Raw genomic sequence first — 19,352 nt, forward strand, 5'->3', positions numbered from 1 at the left:
TAGAGCATCCACGTACTGTAGCGAGCCCGACGGTAGACAGTCTCAGAAACATACAAAAACATGTGAGGTTTCGGCCATTTTGCAGTCCTATTATTTGTAGTAGACGTTTCTGAAAGTGTTTTGAGTGCTTGAGGACTCCCGGTTTAGTTCTGTAGCGAATCCGGCGTGACGTATAGGAAAGCTGCTCATCGAAAGCGAAAAGCGCCTCCACGATTGTCGGCCTACATCGTGTGAAGACGAGGTGCGGGATTTATAATAAAAACCTATGCTCCTGTTTCAGAAGACAGCAAGGCTTGTCTGATCAAAGGCACCACACGAGGGAATGTGTGTAAGAGACATATTCTTTAAGATCAACACCTTTCAGGCCGTCTTACCGCTTGTAGTTCTCTCTTCTTTGCAAATCTCGCCGAATTTCAGGCGTCGTCTTGATTTCAACTCCGCCGAGGATGTTTTTGGTTTCCGAGATCTCTTTTAAGATGAAGTAAAGGAGGGGTAGCAGTGGGGGGTTAACACCCCACTTGAATTGTTTAGAAGCTGTAGTGCTGTACTGATTTGCAATGAGCGCTGGCGTGAGGCCCCTACGAAGGAGGTTTATTTCGCTACCGTTGGGAGATGCAGCTGATGTTCTGGAGGTTGTAATGTGAAAAGACTGCAATCTAGAGAGAGGGAGTGGGAGGAGTGGAAAACGAGCCTATTGTAAAGGCAGTCCCCGGATACAGGACTGCGTAACCTTCTCACAGCCATCGTGAGCTAGTTTCCTACCAAGACCAAAATATGTATGTGTGTGTGTGTGTGTGCAGTGAGAGATGGGGGTAATGGTCCCATTCATAGCGTAGGAGTCTGAGGCGATGCTTAACAAGGAGGAGCTGTCTTGAGAGTGCTAAGCCTAAGTGCAGAGGCTTCCCCACTGCAGCTTAGGATATTCAAATGGGGTACGGCTTCTTTTTTTTCTTTCTTTTTAAGATGGATTTGTTTCGGAGATGATGTCTCGACTTATCCGAGATCAGCGGAGTCAATGTTGGCGTGCCACCGTATCCACAAGATGAAGCCCGGAGAACCTTCAGAGAGGGTTAAATGGCTAGTTATGGGTTTTTGTAATGACCCCTAAGAAAGCAGATAGAAAGCCGGGCACAGATGCGTACGTCAAACAGGCGGTTACAAAGGTGCCCGAGGTGAGCGCTCTCCACTTTTGGCCTGAATGCAGATTAAAAAGGATTTAATCCACTTTAATGTGAGCTGATAGGGCTACCTCGAGGATACTTCAAATCTCCCTTTTCAGACAATACGCAACCATTTACTGGTCGAATTAGACCCAATCTAAAGACTCATTTCAATTTGGTCTCCATTTAAAAGTAATAGGACGGGGACAGCCGATAGCAGAACTCAGTCAAATTCACCTTGAGAAGAAGAAAGAAAAAAGCATCTATTGTCAAGAAAAGGGAACATTTAATACCAACAAAAAAAAAAGCCCACGTAGCGTAAGATGTTGTCCAATGTGAGATATCTTACATGCAGCACATCGACCCCGATCAATTTCCGGCTTCAGCTCAGTGAACGCATGATGTTAATTCTTCCCTTTTTCAACTGTTTCGGCGGCCGCTATTATAATGTACACTGGCGCTTTGGAGATTTGTTGGAGCAACCGAGTCAAGGTCAATTCATGTCTCCATCCAAGAGAAACGCCGCTGCTCGCTATCTTTAGTGAGATCAGCTGCACTCTGTGTGAGCGTGTGTGTGTGTGTGTGTGTGTGTTCGTAGATGAAAAGGCGGTAGTATAAGTGGGTTCATGTGAATTTGGGCTTGTTTTGTCCGACATATTGTTTTCCAATCTCTAAGCAACCGCCGCATCTCTCGCGTGGCGCACGAGCTCCTGTGGTGAGCGTCCAGCAGCCTGACGGCAGGAGGGCAGCGGTGTGGCCTTGTGGCCCGGGAGCGTCCGATTGGTCTCGGTCCCGTCATTCAATCCCGGACAAAAAGGGCAGCTTCATGCTTCCTGTCGAAGTGTCCTCGAGGAGGACCCTGAGCCCCTGCTTGCTCACTTCTCCGAGGTCATTGTGGATCGAGGGCCGGGGCTAAATACCTACGTGTAAAAGTAAATGCAATCATCGAAGGTTAGGGCAAATATTGGCAAAGTGCTTCACTTGAGGGATGCTAACTACAGTCATTAGCACTCCCTCTTGTGTTGTAGCCACAACACACACACACACACACACACACACACAGCACCGCTTTAAAAAACGTTTCCCATTTCGGAAACGAGGGAGGTATGAGGAAAGAGGAGGAAAAAAGAGTTAGCAGAAAAATGCATTGCCATGGTGCCCGGTGTGAGCGCCATTAGCGACGGGTCGTTCTCGGCATTTATGTGCGTAAGCCCAGAAGGAAGCGGGGGGGGGGGGGGTCAGAGGAAGTCTTGTGTGTAGTCAGAATGGGTCGGATTCAATTCAACACTAAAACAAATCTTGACCCGCCCCCGAGTGTCAGTCCTCGATTCCTGATCTGAGGATTTGAGTATTTGTTGTGAACGTTGTTACCGATTCACGGCGTTTGATCGCCGTGACTCTGTGCAACGCGGACAAAAGGCTCCTTTGATGTCCGTTGCCTTTTTGTTTCCGGCTCGAACTTTGCTTGTTGTCGATCGATGTTCGCAAAAAGTGCAGGAAAAATCATCCTCCGCTGCAGCTGCTCGTCTGCCTCACACACACACACACACACACACACGTCTGTTTTTCACTCTCTGGCCTCCCGCTCTTCATCCCCATACTTCCTTTCCACCGCGCACAGATGTACCGAAGGGAGCGTGTTTTCTCATCCTCGTCTCCTTCATCAAGGTCAGGCTTTTCTAACTTTATTATTTTCTGTTGGTGGACTTCTTTCCATGGGGAATGTCAAATAAGAAAGAAGAAGAAGAAAAACAACAACCTCTCCATCCGAGGGACCGATCCTTCCAGAAGCGTCTCCGAACAGGGAGTGCCGGGGGTCATCGCGGGAATGGGAACACATTCTTGACCCACGCCGCGCAAACAATCGCACAACACTCCTCTGCAGTTCCTCCTTCGCGGGCGTCGTTAGCGAGAGACCGTCGGAAAGCTGCATGCCGGGAACCTCGGAGGATCCTGCTGAATCCACACCGATGTTCGGCTGAACGGCGCACAAACAATTACATTTGTTGTTTTTAGAGCCCCCACCCGAAAAAAAACAAAAAACAATTTCACCGATAATCGTGAGCGGCACGCTGTTCCATGTGTTTTGATCTTTTTGGATGCACAGCTGGCACACTCTCTTATTCACCAGCTTACCCTGGTGCTCATCAGATATTCATAAACGCTGAGTGTTTGGAGTCAAACGCCCGATTAGGCCGTTACGGATGTGGAAGAGCCAGATGTACGCCGCTATCGCTATCGGTCAAAGACTCGTGCTCCATTATTGATCTCCGCGTTTTATGATTTTTTTTCTTCCCATTTTTACCGCGTTAGTTCAAGTACATCTCCAAATCACATCCGTCCGCGCTGCCCTTTCATCGCGAGTCAGGTGTCCGAGGTGTGCCAAAGTGTTTTCTTATGATACCTCGGCAGCTCGGGGGGCACCGGAGATGTAATAATTGTTCAGCACATCGACGCAGTTTGCTCCGCTCGGTGCGGAAGTTCACGGCTGCCGAGGATTTATACCTTTTGATCCGCAGTGGGAATCGTTACACGGCGGCTTTACTATGGAAATCAAATGCTAATGCGGGATTTGAACCTTTTTGCTGTCGCCTCACCTGCCGTACGCAGGTACGCAACGGCTAATGTATCCCACGTGTGTGTGTGTGTGTGTGTGTGTGCGAAGGACGGCTTTCACGGCGGAAAACTTGACTTTTTTTTCCCGCTTTCTCCGTGTTCGATTCGTGCCTTTGCGACGCTCACCCGAGAGGTTATAAATATTAGTTCACCCAACTTTTTACTTACCGCTACATCGCTGAGTGCATCTCGCCGAGGCCGACGCCGGATTTCATTTCCGCCGGCTGGTGAGACGGATGAATAGTGCAAATTTATTGTGGCCTCTGAGAGAGTAATAGCGCGTCTATGCCGGCTGCTAACGTTAGCATGCCTCCCACGTTCCTGTGCTTTGGCTGCCAAGACAACCACCACCCAACACACACACACACACACCGGGCTCCATCTCTCTCCTGCCTCTCCCGCTGAGAAATATCTTGCTCCCACCGTTGGATTACAAACATCATCATTTAGTGTTGGCTCGCGGGCCCCATAGAGTAGGACAGACAAGTGGCACATCTCTGCAGCCGTCAGTGAGGTAGGTGGTGTGTTCACACTCCGTCTGAGCCCGTGCTAACACACTGAAATGATGTCTTTTACACAGAGAAATCAACACACATGCTCTGGCACGTACAAAAACAAATACACTTACGCCACACACACACACACAGACTGACACACACACACACCTCATTCAGCTGTGCATAATTTCCCAGCTCTGTAAAGCACCTCACTAGATCACTTCATTGTTGTTGTTTCTGCCCGCTGGAATGCTACTTAGCCTGGTTAATAATGTGCATGTGTGTGTCTGTGTGTGTGTGTGTGTGTGCGCACTTGTGTGTGTTACTCTGTTCATTAGGCAAGCCCAATTGTAGGGCCAGATGGCAAAGCAAATTTGTTTCATTAAAACCATTCATATTTCAAGAGCGCAGCGGCAGCAGCGCTGGTCTTTGGTCTGATTTCCCCCAACTTGGTGGAGGGATGGGAGCGTGTGTGTGCGTGTGCGTGAGTGTGTGCGTGTTGCTTGCCCATCAGTACCCAGCGGCAGGCGTTTGCGCTACCTGTCGGCACAAGTCCTTCCCCCCGATGGCCCTCCGCAGGGTCTCCCTCCATGTGTTGCGCCCCGTTAAAAAACACTCCGACATTAATTAGTGAATTCAAATTCGGGACGGAAATTAGAGAAATATTAATGAGTGACAGTTACAGTCAGGCGCCCTTTGCGGCAGAGCGTGTGCCAACCGAGCGCCTGCAGTCCTCCGCCGTGTGTCTCTCATTCATTTCCATCTGTCCCGGAAACTCCACGCCCCTTATTTTTTATTTCCGCGATATCCTCGGGCGAGCCGACATCGCGGGAGTGAGAAAGAAAGGAAATGAGTAACACGTCGGAGATGGATCGAAGGACGGGAGGTTGGAGAGAGACCAGCAGATCGAGAGGAAGACAAAAAAAGCAAAACAAAACAAAAACTAGAACGGGCACTCGGTAGAGCGCATACCTTCGCCGCAGCCACTTTTTTGGACTTGGCATGAGAGTGTGGGGAACTGTAAATTGATGTAACTTGATACCGGATATTGTGGTCATTATGACATGTCGCATATCACAAGATTGGGAATTGAATTGTGAACATGTTGGCATTAGTTGCATGCCAGTTGGATACAAATTTACCACGCCATGGTAAAAATAAGATTTTGACCTTTTCATGACCTTGGTCTTGACCTTTGACCTGATTGATCCCAAAATCTAATCAAATGGTCCCGGGATAATAACCAATCATCCGACTAAATTTCATGCGATTCGGTTTAATACTTTTTCAGTTATGCGAGTAACACGCATACAAATAAATAAATAAATACACGGCGATCAAAACATAACCTTCCGCATTTTCAATGCGAAGGTAAACAGTCGAGAGGATAGAGATTGGGAAACAGAAGGGAGGAGGGGGAGAGAAAAGTAGGAGATGGGGGGTCACGTGCGCGGAGAAGAAGTTTGCCAGCAGGGAGTGGCGCTTGACAGAGAGATGATTGATCACTGCTCAGCCGGAGCAGGCAGGTATTCAAATAACAACCCCAGAGTCACATCCACGGTCCCGTCTTCCTCCCCGTCTCTCCACACGGGCACACGTGGACCGCAGAGTCCGCCCAGCGCCGTCTCGCTCCCGCAGCACGCCGCCCGGACCGAGTTAAGCCCGAAGAAAGAGTGAAAGAAAGGAAGAAAAAAAAATAACGAAAAAAAAAAGTCTCTTCACATGACGCCGAGAGAGACCGTGAGTTATCGGTTCACTTCATGTTCCCGGCGAAAAGATCATTCGCCTAAAAAAAATGAGTCGCTGTTGGTGTCATAAAGATAGAAGAAATGTGTGAATTAAATTGAATTCAGCAAGCTCTGGATACAGCGCAGGCCTCACAGCGAGCGCTTCTCATTGTGGCTGTATATATAGAGTCCATAAGACACCAGATACATGTCAGGGGTGGCAAGATGATGGAATCATATTTCTTCAACGTATTTTTTTTTTTCTTCCTCGATTTTCTAACCTTTTTCGATCTCTGATCACAAGCCGAAAGAAAAGTTTTTTGGGAATCACTCAACTTGAACGCAACAAACAGGTTTTTTTTGACAATCGAGGCGCAAATTGCAAAAAATATTGTTCTTTATCGCCCAAATATTACACTCTCTGCGATGTGAAGCTGCGACTGCGAAAGAGACGGACACAAAATAAACAAGCCCTGTATTGTGTAGGTCCCGGGTGTCGGAGAACGGCTTTGTTGCCGCGTGGTTTTGTGGAGCGAGAGTCGGGCGGACACCCACTCTTTTTTTTTGTTTTTAAAGCCCATTCAGCGAGCGCACAAACGGCGACACACAGACGCGTCGCACAACCACGGCAGCCATCGGGCCCGAGAGAGAATAGTGACCGTGAGCCCAGAGCGTGAGCTTTTCTCAGGCCGCCGATGTGTTATTACACATTCAAGCGAGTGAGGCCGCCTGTCGTCATTTTGTCCGCTTGATACGTCAGAAGAGCGGGATGACGTTTCCGCGAGACTCCGAGGACACCGCCGTCCTCTCGGCGAGGCGCAACGAGGCGGCGGCTGGCAATTTGGCTCGTCTCCAAATGGCACGGGCGTTTGTTATGTTCGGGAGTAAAAATCGCTCTCTCTGACAGCCGTTAATTTGGAATGCACCTTGTTTTTTTATTATATATACATCCCCCCCCCCCACCCCCCACCTCTCTCACGATACCATCACTCCTTGGCGAGGCTGTGTGTGTGTCAGGTGTAACGTTCGGTGGGGCGTTCCTCCATGAAGACAATTAAACACCTCCAGAGGCACTCAGCCAAAGCCTCCCCCCCCCCCCCCTGCCCCTCCTTTCCTCCCAGGCACTCTGTCTTCTGCTTGCCCCCTACTCTCCCCCCTCCGCCCTGCCCTCCCACTCCTCTCTCTCTCTCTCTCCAAATAAGCGGTTAGGATTGTGAGCATGATTATGATACGAGGTAAACAGGTGGCGGCGAAGGAACATCAGGTGTGCCGCACTGGGACGCAGTGGGGGCCGTGTCCTTCCCAGTGTGGCGTCCCCCCCCCCGGCGCCGGGAGGGAGGGAGCGAGCATGCAAGTCGTGCCAAAGAGAGAGAGAGAGAGCGCGTTTGTTTATTTATTATATTCGGTACACTTTCTGATCCTTGAGCGTGGGCCGAGCATCCGGGGAAGAAGAAGAAGAAGAAGAAGACCACTGCAAGGGACAGCCGTACATATGGATGCACATATGTCGCCGCGGAGCAGCTTCACACCGGCAGCGTGGCCGAGAGAGAGAGAGAGAGCGGGGGAAAGAATGAAGGCATTCTTTTTTTCTTCTCACTTCTGAGAATTTGTTTTAAAAAAAGAAAAAGAAAGAAGAAAAAAAAAACCCACAAACAAACAGAATTCAGAAAAACACATTCAGGTGTTCACACATCCCGTAGGCCGACACCGAGGCTGCGGCCGCTCATGCATTCATTCATGCATTCGCCTAACATACTATGCTTTATGTCTCTCACCCCCCCCCACACACACACAGTCATATCTCACAGTTAAGGCTCAGACGCAAATCCATGCATAATAACTCTGCTGGAACACTTATTTTTTTCCCTCCTGCTTAACACATTCTCTAGCCGGCAATTTAATTTCGCACACAAGGAACGCCGCTGCGATCACAGGATGCGACGCATTCAATGTGATTTCTGAGAAAACACGAAGGAGAAGAAAAAAAAAAACGGTGACGATGTTCTGCCAAACCCAACAGAACCGACTGGAACCAGATGCAACCCGCCTCCAGACAACACACACACACACACATTTAGAGATCGTTTGCCAAACCTGGGCAGAGATATCCCTGTGTGTGTGTGTGTGTGTGTGTGTGTGTGTGTGTGTGTGTGTGTGTGGACTTTGAATACAAGCAAGGACACTCATCTTGACCTTTTAGGTCGGGATTGCAAATCGTGAACATTCTGTCCGACCTCGTTCGTGCAGGCGCTGACCCGCACATGTTCCGGCCCTCTGTTGATCCCACCAGTGGCTCAACCTCTCGGACAATCCGATACTTCAACGTAATGCTTCCTTTTGGGTTTTTTTATCGGCGCTCACCACTTTTTCCCCCCAACACACGTTGCGAAACTTGTGAAAAGCAATGCAACATTTTTATTTTTTTTGCCTATTTCCATGACGGCTTGCTGTGTGCCACATCATCGCGGCCGTGAACTGGCACTCCTGGTTTTTCTGCGGTGCGAGGGGGGGGGGCGCGGTGTGTTGTGTTGCGGGGGAGGCCGTGTGAGACTTCCAGGAAGCTCAAAGACACACACCGTTCCTCTTCCCGCGTCGCACCGCGGGGTCAAGGTCGCCGCCCACTCCCTCGGGCTTGTACGCCGATGAGAGCGATGACTTCCTGTTAACCTCACATTCAGATAAACATGGACCGGATTACGCCAGTAGGACGCTCAGTGGGGCTTTAACCCTCCTGTTACCTTTAGGGTCAATTTGACCCCATTCAATGTTTAACGTCGGTGTTCTTTGGGGTCAATTTGACCCCAGGCTGTTTTTCAGTGTCAAACATGTAAGAAATATCAACTTTTTTATATATTTAAAGGGCTATTTAGGTAGTCAACAAACAAACATAAAGTACCTCACACTTAAACTTGGGAAACAATATTAATTCTAATAATTTCCTGAAGGTTTTAATTTCTGGGGTCAAATTGACCCCGAGGGTAAAATATGTGAGTAAATGTGAAGGCTGTGTGTCGGAAACAAGTTCACGGGGTGCAGTTGCACATCGTCCTTCTGGCAACACATGATATACTGCGTTCATCAATCATTCAGTACATCTTAATACATCATGTTACAGACGCGTCATTTAGGACATACACACTGATATGTTCATGTCAAACATTCATACAGAGGTCCTTTTTTTTGTTAAGAATCGGGAATTAAGTGTTCCTAAGCTGCTTGTACAGAGTATTGTGGGTTAAAGTGCTTGACAGGAAGTGGTGTGGATCAATACCGAGTGCTGAGTGTGTTCTATCATGCATGTATAATATAGCCTGTTGTCTATGTGTGTGTGTGTGTGTGTTTGTGCGCATGCCTTTGGCAGGTGTGTTTGGATCCAGAGTATGCATCATACTCTCAGCGGTGCAACAAGACTACCGGTCCGCAGCCCACCAGAACTTATTTTTACTCCCCTCCGACACACACACACACACACACACACACACGTCCGCTGCCTCGCCTTACAAAAATAGATGAAAGCGTGCAACAGTGGAATGGAGGGGGTTCTCTTCCCGCTCTCCTCTTCCTCACTCTCGCCTTTTCTCTCTCTTCGGAAAGGACTAATGCGTCTCATACGGAGGAAGGGGTGGAGGGGAGTGTGTGGAGGGGAGGATGGTGGGGGTGGGGGGGGGGGATTAAAATGAAAAGCTCACGCAGTCTATAGAAGGCGGCTCACCGGCCGCCCTCGGGCAGAGCCGTGTTCGGGGTGGACACGCTGCGACCCCTGACCCCCGACATGGGTTTCATATCATCCGCCGCACATACCTCTCCAAGCAGAGAGCCACACACACAGAAGGCTTCGACACACACACACACACACACCTCCTTATACAGCTGTATGCATGCTTGCACACAATCCACCTAGAGGGACAATATGCTCCTGAGTTCCTCTAGCTGAGGAATTTCATTATTTCGTCTCTCCTTATTTCCTTTTGGCAGTTTTTTTCATTTTTTCATTTTTTATTTCAAGGCTCATGGACACAATTACTCAGGGTCATATATGCATTAGCGGGAAGGAGAAAAAAAAAATCCCCTTGCAAAGTAGATGTGGGGATATTTATTTTTCTATTTCATGGTGAGGGAAATAAAACCAAAAGAGTACTATTCCTTACCCTGAAAAATCCTTTTCTGGTTCTCTCCCAAGTAATAAGAGGACATAGGGTACGGTTTTGTCTGCGCGAGAGACTTTTCATGAAGGCTCGTCAATGTAGTCCATCGAAGCCGGTTTCCCTGGAAACTGCGAGGCAAGAAATGCACATAATGGTCAGCATTAGCGGCGTCCGTGCTTTTACGAAGGCCTCCAGTTCGAGACAAACGCTTGGCGTGAGATGTGCGTGCTGCCCGCGTTCCCCCTCTCGTGCTGCGAAGCTGCATTGTTGACCCTTTCTTGAGCTTTGTGTGTATTTCTATACGTATAGCAGCAACATAAAATGGAGAAAAAAACCGATATTTTGAAGAAAAAAAAATCCCCTCGTCCGTTTTCTCTCTATTCCTTATTCATAAATACTTTATCGCTCCCGCATGCTCGTCTTTCTTCCTCTCTATCGCACCCGTTTCTCTTATCTCGGAATGCGAGGATTTCGAGTTGAAATCGAATGTCGTCGGCGGTACGGCGTTGCCCGGGAATCAAACGACCCTTTGAACCCACTCGCCAACCCCCCCCCCCCTCCTGCACAAACTTTTTATGCACACATTTTCTAATTTTCACCCGAGTCTGTTTCCCCCTTATCGGCCTCGGCGCTCCCCGCCCTGTGTCGTTTGTCATTTCGGAGCACCTGGTCGCGACGGCTAAGAAGCGCACACACACACACACACAAAAGTACAAACTCCCTCATGTGTGTGATTTTTTTTCTTCTTTTTTCTTCTTCGTCTTCTTTTTTCTTCTTCTTCCCTTTCCCTCAAGGTTACAAAACAAGGAGCAGAAAGTAATCCTCCCCGTCCTTTTTGTGCGCGCCATTCACCGCGGCGGCGGCCGTCTTTTCAAGCCCATGAAAAGGCCCCAATCACCTCTCAAAGCTCCCGGCTCAGTCATGCTCCTCTCTTACGACTTCGCCCCCCCGCGAGGTGACGAGGAACACCTGAAGTGGCAGTTAAAAAAATAAATAAAAAGCCTCCGTTTTAAAAACACCCGGCAGCCAAAACACTTCAGCGGACACAATCAGTGGGCAGTAACGCGACACCGAAAAAACAAAAAACAATGACTGGAGAACCAGGTGGGTTGTTTGTCTTCCCCCGGGGAGCTTTTGCAAAAGATTAACCCTTTGAACAGATGCAATCGGGGCACACCTGTTTTCGGTGCAATTGTGGCGAAGCGTGCGACTCTTTGTCGGTTTCCTGTCCTTTTGTTTGCGGTCCCGCCCGCAGACTAATGGCCGCCTCGAGGGCTAAAACAACAGCATTTATCTCGTCTGTAGCACACAGTCACCCTCAGGCGACCACTTTAGCAGAGGTGATGTGACCGGCTACGGGAGCGGCCCTCCCCCCCGGGGGCTCACGCGATTAGATTTAAGTGGAGGCACAAGCTAACGAATGAACAATGACCAGCGACCGGAGGGAATAAAAAAGTTGGACCCCCTCTGCAAGTCGTCCAACTTCCTCGAGTTATATCTCCGTTCTTTGATTTCTTTTTGTGACATTTTCTTTCCTGCTTTTATTTTTCTCTCCACACATCGTCTTGGCAACGAGCGACCTTTCAACTTTTTGTCAAGCGTGAGGAGAAAGAGAGAAAGGAAGCAGGAAAGAGACTGACATGACAAAAGACGCCCCCCCTCCGCCACCGATGGCCTTACAAAGCAGAGCGTCCTAATCCAGATGATGTGCCTGCGAGTCCCGCTGACAACACGCACACACACACACACGCACTCATAAATACATATGTGTGAGGGACCCGATTTAAACACGCGAGAATCTCTCTCCATCTCTTTGAGCGAATGCCCTGAAATCCGCTCTTGGCAGCCTCTGCAAACATTGTATCGCCTGCAACTCTCTGCGAGGGAAACGGATTTGTTTAATTGTTGGAAGGATGGAGAGGCTTACCTCTGACAAATCAAGAGCTTGTATACATTAAACATTTTTTTTATTTTTATAAAAGGACTCCTTTGTGCTTTAGGTGTAAGTGAAAACGTCACGTGAAATACGAAGAAGGAATATATACGCCGTGTGGTTTGGACCGTTTACAAAGTAACACCAGAGTGTGTGTTTTTTTCCGGGTTGCACCGGGCTGCTTAGCGTATTCTTCGCGGCTTGTGGGATGCAGAGAAGCGCTGTTTAGCCTGCCTCCCACACACAATGTACGGTTTTGGATTTTGAGAATCTTCTGGAAGTGAGAGATTGGGTTCACACACTGCGCCGGCAAACAAGTTGCAGTCATTATCCAGTAAGAGAGGTTATGAGGAACTCCTTCTCAAACTACTCTTTGGGTAGTTGTCTCTTAGCAGGACTGAAACACACACAGACACAAGTGTGTTTGTCACTTTCATGGCTTTCTCCGACCTAATGGAGAACTGCTTTTATCCAATTAAAAGTCTTCTGCATGGTTAGAATTGGACGTGGACACTGTTGTGTTCACAATAAACACCCAGACCAGACACCTTTTAAAGAAGCGGTGATGTTTGCCAAAGCAATAAATCAAGTGAGGAGTGGAGTCATTTTATGATTGACTTCCACCAGAGGAGTCGCCCCCTGGTGGTCGTGAGGAAGAATGCATGTTTAAGGCACTTCACGAAAAGCATCTCGCTCTATTGTAGCCACGGCTTCTCATGAGCTACTAGCATAACACATAACTGTTGGTGGTTGCATTGCATTTTGGGAAATGGAGGCGCCAGGTTTTGACAAGAAAATGGGGATTAAAAGCAGATGAAATTGTTCTTGCTTTGCGGCATCAATTTTGACCGAATCCATTTTTATTCATCTTGAACCGTCCATTGGGAGTCCGAGAGGTAGTTCGTGGGAGTGCAACAGTAAATCATTTTAATACATCTTCAAAGAACTAAAAACCAGCAGTTAGCTCAATACTCGACGTTGTAAGAATTTAGTAGAATGTAAACTTAAGGGAAACGACTCCGTGAGAATGATTTTTACTGACAGTGAAACAGAACAAAAGAGCGAGAGAGATGAAGGATGGTTCCATCACGCCACACGTTGTGAATCTGAAGTCAGGGCAGCACAAATCAATTTAATCCCTGAGCGATTGCAGATGGAGCAAGGCACACACACACACACACACATGCACTTTTCACCTTGTCCCAGAACTCCACAAATCACAATTCAAATCACTCATATTTATTATAAGTAACAAAGAAATAGGGGCTACCCCTGCTGAACAGCTCACGGGGCTCGGCCGAGTTTTAATCGGACTCAAAAGCAACCGCAGATTATAAACAGCGGGAACAGATGGTTTCCGTGTGAAAAATTACACTTGCCAGACATTTGTCATTGTTTACTCTTTTCTCCCGCCCTCCTTGGTGTTACTTTTATTATTATTACTACCCGAGCTTTTGGTGATTTCATTGAGGTCTTAAAGGCATTATCTGGGCTTAAGACTCGCTGCCCAATTCCAAAAAGGCTCCTGTCGGGACCTTTCATGAGCGCCAAAGTCTTAATCTACCTCAATACATAAATGCCCTAATCCCCCTCTCCTCTTAAAAAGACCCAAGCCATCAACGCCCGTGTTCTTTGGCTGAACTCTGAGAGGACAAAGCAATTTGTTTCCAAAGCACCAGAGGAGGAGGGGGGGGGGGGAGCGGGGGGAGACGGCTACAGGCTGGCGGTGGGGTCGGGGGGTGGGGGGTGAGAGTGTATACAGTGCATAAACAGATTTCTGTTGAGAGACTGCGAGACTAAAGAGAGCGAGCTCCTTTTTGTGGTCGGGGGGCTTTGATAGAAAGCCTGCGAGCTAAAGAGGTTATCCTCTGGCAAAGGTGATGATGGCAGAGAGGAAGAGGGAGAGCGTTCTGTACAAGGTGTTATGCAACCCGAGAAGACTCGTCGCTTTGTCGTGTGATTCATCGTGCGTGTGTGTGTGTGTGTGTGTGCGTTCTCGCGTGCAGTGCAGCAGATTGATTCATTTTAATCTGAAGTGCTGATTATGTGAATAGGGCAAAACATAATGAGAAAAAAGAAAGCACAGTTAAGATCCAGAGATTACTTTCCCTGATGAAATGCATCGTCCGACACACTTTCACACACACACACACACACACACTAAACGAAGCCTTATTCTCTGAAGCCGCTCGAGATGAAAAAAAATACGAGAGAAATCAATTTCTAAAAGTTGTTTGTGAAACTAATTCAGAGAGCAGGGCCGGGAAACACCCATTAACATGAGAGGCGACGCACCAATCTGTAAGTGCTGTTTTTTTTCTTCTTCAAAACAGGAAGTTAGTCGCGATACGTTTACGGAAATATCGGCCAAAAAGTGCAAACGTTCCCCCTCTTTGCTCGCAGGATGCGACTCGTTGGTGTCTTTGTGAAAATGAGGCCACAGATGAACGTGTTCCCCTGCAGAGGGAATAATCTACGACGAGTTCGCCTCAAATCAGGCAAATGTTCCCGGAGCGCTCGGTGACACCAGCGGTTGGATTTGTGGAGCGTGATGCGTGTGTGTGTGTGTGTTTATGCGTGTGGCGAATGCAAAAAAAAAAAAAAAAAGGTCCAGTGGACAGGCCTCTCTTTACTCACGCTGACAGGCAGGGAGCTGGAGAAAAGAAAAGGAGGGAAAAAAATTACACCGTATTTCCCCTCAAGTCTCTTCTGCGATACGGAGAAGCGATGTTTTCATTCTCAGCTGCATCACTTTCACATTTCCCCAGTTTCTCCCAGTGTGTGTGTGTGTGTGTTTGCATACTCGTTCCCTCTTTTTCCCCAATGTGAGCAGAAAGGATGAAAAAAAAAAAGTAGCTGCCAACTGTTTGAGGCACAGAGAGACAGTGAAGAGAGGGTCCTTCTTATCGGTTTATCCAAAAGCCTCAACACGAGTCACACAGCTATCCGCCCGCCATCTCCCCGAGACACGTTTTTTTTCCCCCCTCTTTTTTTTGGGCCCATTTAATTGAAAATATGGAATTCTCGCCACTTGGCCGCAGCGTGTGATACGCGGAATGCGGCCCCCTCTGTATCCAATTAGGAGCCAGTCGGCTATGATGACACCGCTGTGGCGGCGAGGGGAGGAGGGGAGAGGGAAGGGAGGAGACAGCCGCTACTGCGGCTAATAATAGAGTAATAACTGTGACGGTGTCTGCTGACAGTGTTACGTCGTTGACATGCTCAGCAGTGTAGCAAAGTTCAGAGTTATTAATTCATGTGGGTTTCGGGTGCATGTGTGTGTGTGATGCTGCATGTTAGTCATGGGTATGTAACAGCAGGGTAAATCAGACACACTAGTAGATGCAAATGTAGTCTTTACCAATAACACAATGTGTGGGTCTCTTTTAGAAGCCGGCCTCGGATTAGCGCCCCTCACAATCAGAATAGGAATTTAAGCGCTCATTATTATTCTGTTTATGGGGCTCTTTCTGGTGATGAAATTCCATCCAGCATCCGATCGCCAGAGGAGAAAAATCCCAAAATCTCTTAGAGCTCTCATCGTCTGGGCGTATCTCCATCCTCGGCTACGTATTCTTCTCCGGGGGTTGCAATGCAGAGGCGCCGCATGCGTGTGTTTTTTTTTCTTCCCGTCGCTTATGTTACTCCGATGCGGCCCGCGTGTCCCGGCAGACGATCCGAGGAGAGACATCGACCGAGACGACCTTGGCTGCCGGAGGTCAGACGTTTCCACGGCGTACGCCGCCCCGACCTAACGCCGCCTCGCTCCTCGCCGAAGAGACCAAAAAACGGCACGGGAAAGAAAAGGGAGAAAAGAAAGTCATTAATGATGTATATTTTTTTTCTTTTTTCTTTACTCCTGCAAAGAGACGCACTTGTTCAAAATGTTTTGTGTGCTAGTTAATTGCATTTCCACCTGTGAGAGAACGAAATGGGGGGGGGGCGGATTCCGCAGGCTAAGGCACCTGCTCGCGGAAGCCGCCGCCGCCAATGACAATCAAAAGGAGTACCGGCAGCTGGACAGCCCTTCTCTAATAATAGAAGCTATACGGTCTGGGAGCAAGGTAGAGTGTGAGAAGAGCTGTTAGCATAATGGGAAAGGGCGTGTGTGTGTGTGTGTGTGTGTGTGCGCACAACAGTGAGAAAGGTATAGCAAACACACTCTTTGTCTCTCTCTTTGTCCCTTTGCACACACACACCTAAGGTGCACCGCATTGCCTCCACTGAATGAATAAGAAGTCTCAGGACCCTTAGTGTGTAGATGTCAGCCCGTCTTAAACGAGCCTCTAACCTCGGCTGCCGTGCCCTTATTCACCTCACACGAGGCCAGTGGATTAGCACTGAGCTATCGTAGCTGCGGGGAAATGCATCACGGCAGCTATTTTTAACATCTCGGCATCGGTCGTCTTTGTCGTTTCCTTTTCGTCTCACGAAAGAAATCTTTGAAAAATGCTTTTTTTAAAGAATGGGATTTTTTTTTAAAGAAGAAAAAAAAGCTGATTAAAGAAACAAAAATGACAGAATTGAGGGGTTACTTTCCGAACAGAAGCTCTCCAATTCAACCGCTTTTTGGAACGTTTTCTCATTTCCACTTTAAAATCACAAACGCGCGTTTGCCTGTCGTTCGTCTCGTCGCGCTAGACGGTTCGCCGAGTGGTGTCCGTTCGCTGTGAAGAAGGAACAACAACAACAACAAAAAAGATGAACAAATGTTTGTCGGGACGTGAAATCCAAGTGTTCCGCAGTGAAAAGAGGCATGATGTGAGCTCGTGGGAACGAAAGTCTTGTAATTACAGTGGATTAGAAAGGAGAAGACGACTGTGACGACAGCGGCGGGCGGCGGCGTGACAGGGAGATGATGTACCGGCTGTGGCTAGCGCTGTCGGACAGTAAACGCCTTCCCCCTCCTCCATGTTTACGGTCGTAAACGGATTACGGTGCATGGGCAGCTCCGCGCTGACCTGCACACACACACACACACACACACACACACACACACACACACACGTCTGCTCCCCGGGTTCACGCGAGCCCCTCAGTGATGGGAAGAGAGAGGGCCCGATACCGGCCCACGGTGAGCGCTAGCGTGTCGCTAATCACGTTAGCATCGATCGTGTCGGTTCCCCCGGCTTCGACCGGGCCGCGTTGCACTTGAGAGGGGTGGGGGGGGGGGAGCCTGCACCTCAGTTACAAGGCGCAGAGGCTAACAGTGTGTGAGTGCATTAAAAGAATGTGTGTGTGTGTGTGTGTGTGTGGGGGGGGGGGGGGTATGGGAGCTATCAGTCAGCCGGTCTGTTCGCGCGTTCTCCCGACTGCCGTTGCGACCGAGAGCGTACACGTCTTATCCCGCGTGTCAGCGTGACGCGCGTGTGGGCCGCCGCCGAGACCCCCTTGTAATACGCTAACGCGCATTAGAATTGAGCTCAGGCCTCTGATATGGAAAACCCCGGAATTAGCCGTCAAAACGAGAGCCGAGATGGAGAGAGTTAGAGAGAATGGGGGGGGGGGGGGGTTGGTAACGTTATGAATGCAATATTTCTTTTTCAGAAAGTCGGGGGGGGATGAGGTCGCCACAAATGATTCCCTCTCGTCCGGGAAATGAAGCTTGCTCTTTTCAACGGGGATAATTAGCCGGGCTGACAGTCGATCCCTATTTCTCTCTCTCTCTTTTTTTCTCCCCCACTCCAGTTTGGGACTATAATCCCTCCTTTGAGGATGTGCAAGTGACAGAAGTGTTTTTTTTACTTTTGTGTCCTTCTAGAATACTCCGGCAAATTAGAGAGGGTCCAATAAATACCCGTCGACTCGGTGTAATTAGCTGAGACGATGCCAGAAGAAACCGAGAGCCCCTTTTGACCTCGAGCGGAGGCCGAGCCGCGATACGTGTCTCCGTGTCTCCGGGCGTCTCCGGGTCTCGGCGTACACGCGAGGGAGTCGAGTTCGGATGAGTAAGCAGTGTGCCGCCGGCCGAGCGGCACAGAGAGTACCTGCGCCGCCCTCCCTCGAAAAAAAAGAAGAAAAAAAACGCCGATTCATCATTAGCACGTTTGGCTGGAACTAAACCCCATGCGTGTGTGTGTGTGTGTGCCTTTGAAAAGTTCTCTCTCTCTCTCTTACGTCAGTGGTTTGTTTTCAGCTGCCAACTTGTAGTTGACTGTGTCCAGCGATGGTTATCACAGGTGATGATACCCTTCTCTGTCGGGCCATGACCCTTTACTCCCACTGAATTATCAACTGCCAGAGGCACAGAGAAGGTGGTGGTGGGGGGGTGGGGGGGGTACTGAGCATCAAGGGCTAGTTGGAAGATTTGGCTGAATGCCTCTGAGGTGTTTAATAGTCTTCATTGATGACTGCCCCACCTGCTCACTTGACACACATTTCCCAGCCAAGACCTGTCACGCATGAACAAATAACTCACGCACCCCCCGGGTGAGATTTATAGGGGACCCGGCGAGCCTCACTCCACACACTAAAAGGATTGTTTCTGGCAAAGCATCGGTCATCGCCTGAATAAAAAGCATCAGGGTTTTGCCGAATCGATAACGTTCAGCAACGATACGACTTAAACCCGCCGACTCCCCCGGCCACGTGTCTCGGAGGAGGGGGTTCAGGATGTTACGCAACATGTGGAGAAATGTGACATCTGGGCCCCTATAAGACCGTGGCCCTCTCACGGAACTATGTGGCTTCGAACAATGTAGACGGGCTCCCGCGTCATTACATTTAATTGCGCCGTGCGGGCGGAAAAAAAAAGAAAAGGAAAAATCAATAAAAACGGAAGCTCCAAAGAACACCCTCACTTTCCGCTGCCGCAAATCGCGGCAAACCCAGATCTGAACACAAACGCACGGATCGAAAGTGTGGCGGTGACGGGGTGGGGGTGGCAGGGGTGGAGGTTTTGTGGGGGGGGGGGGCCGAAAGAGACCAATTTAAAACAGAAGCGACTCCACTTTTCATTTCCCTTCCCTGGAGTTTAACTCGACAACAACAACAACAAAAAGAGTTGAAAAGTTTCAATTAGAAGGAGTTTCGAGCGATGGCAGAGGTGTGCCCTCCGTCTCTCTCTCTCTCGCTCAGTCTCTCTCTCTCTCTCCCTCCATCGCTCTCCCTCTCTCTCCTTGCCACAGACGGTAGTTTGTAAAGGTCAGCGCTGTCTGTCGGCTTTATTTGAGGGGGTTCTGAAGACCCATTTAAGGCTGACTTTAACTTCAAATGTGCTGACCTCGGCAGCACTGATTTGCTTGAGCCCAGGGTGGCATGCTGTGATTCTCTCT

General features: G+C 49.0%; 1 protein-coding gene across 4 annotated transcripts in view; it reads left to right on the forward strand.

Annotated features, from left to right (window-relative positions):
• The window catches only part of pcdh7b (protocadherin 7b), a 101,325-nt gene that overhangs the window by 49,019 nt on the left and 32,954 nt on the right, over positions 1-19,352 (forward strand). The window lies entirely within an intron of this gene.

This window comes from Pseudoliparis swirei, chromosome 21 (genome assembly GCF_029220125.1).
Source record: "Pseudoliparis swirei isolate HS2019 ecotype Mariana Trench chromosome 21, NWPU_hadal_v1, whole genome shotgun sequence".
Lineage (NCBI taxonomy): Eukaryota > Metazoa > Chordata > Actinopteri > Perciformes > Liparidae > Pseudoliparis > Pseudoliparis swirei.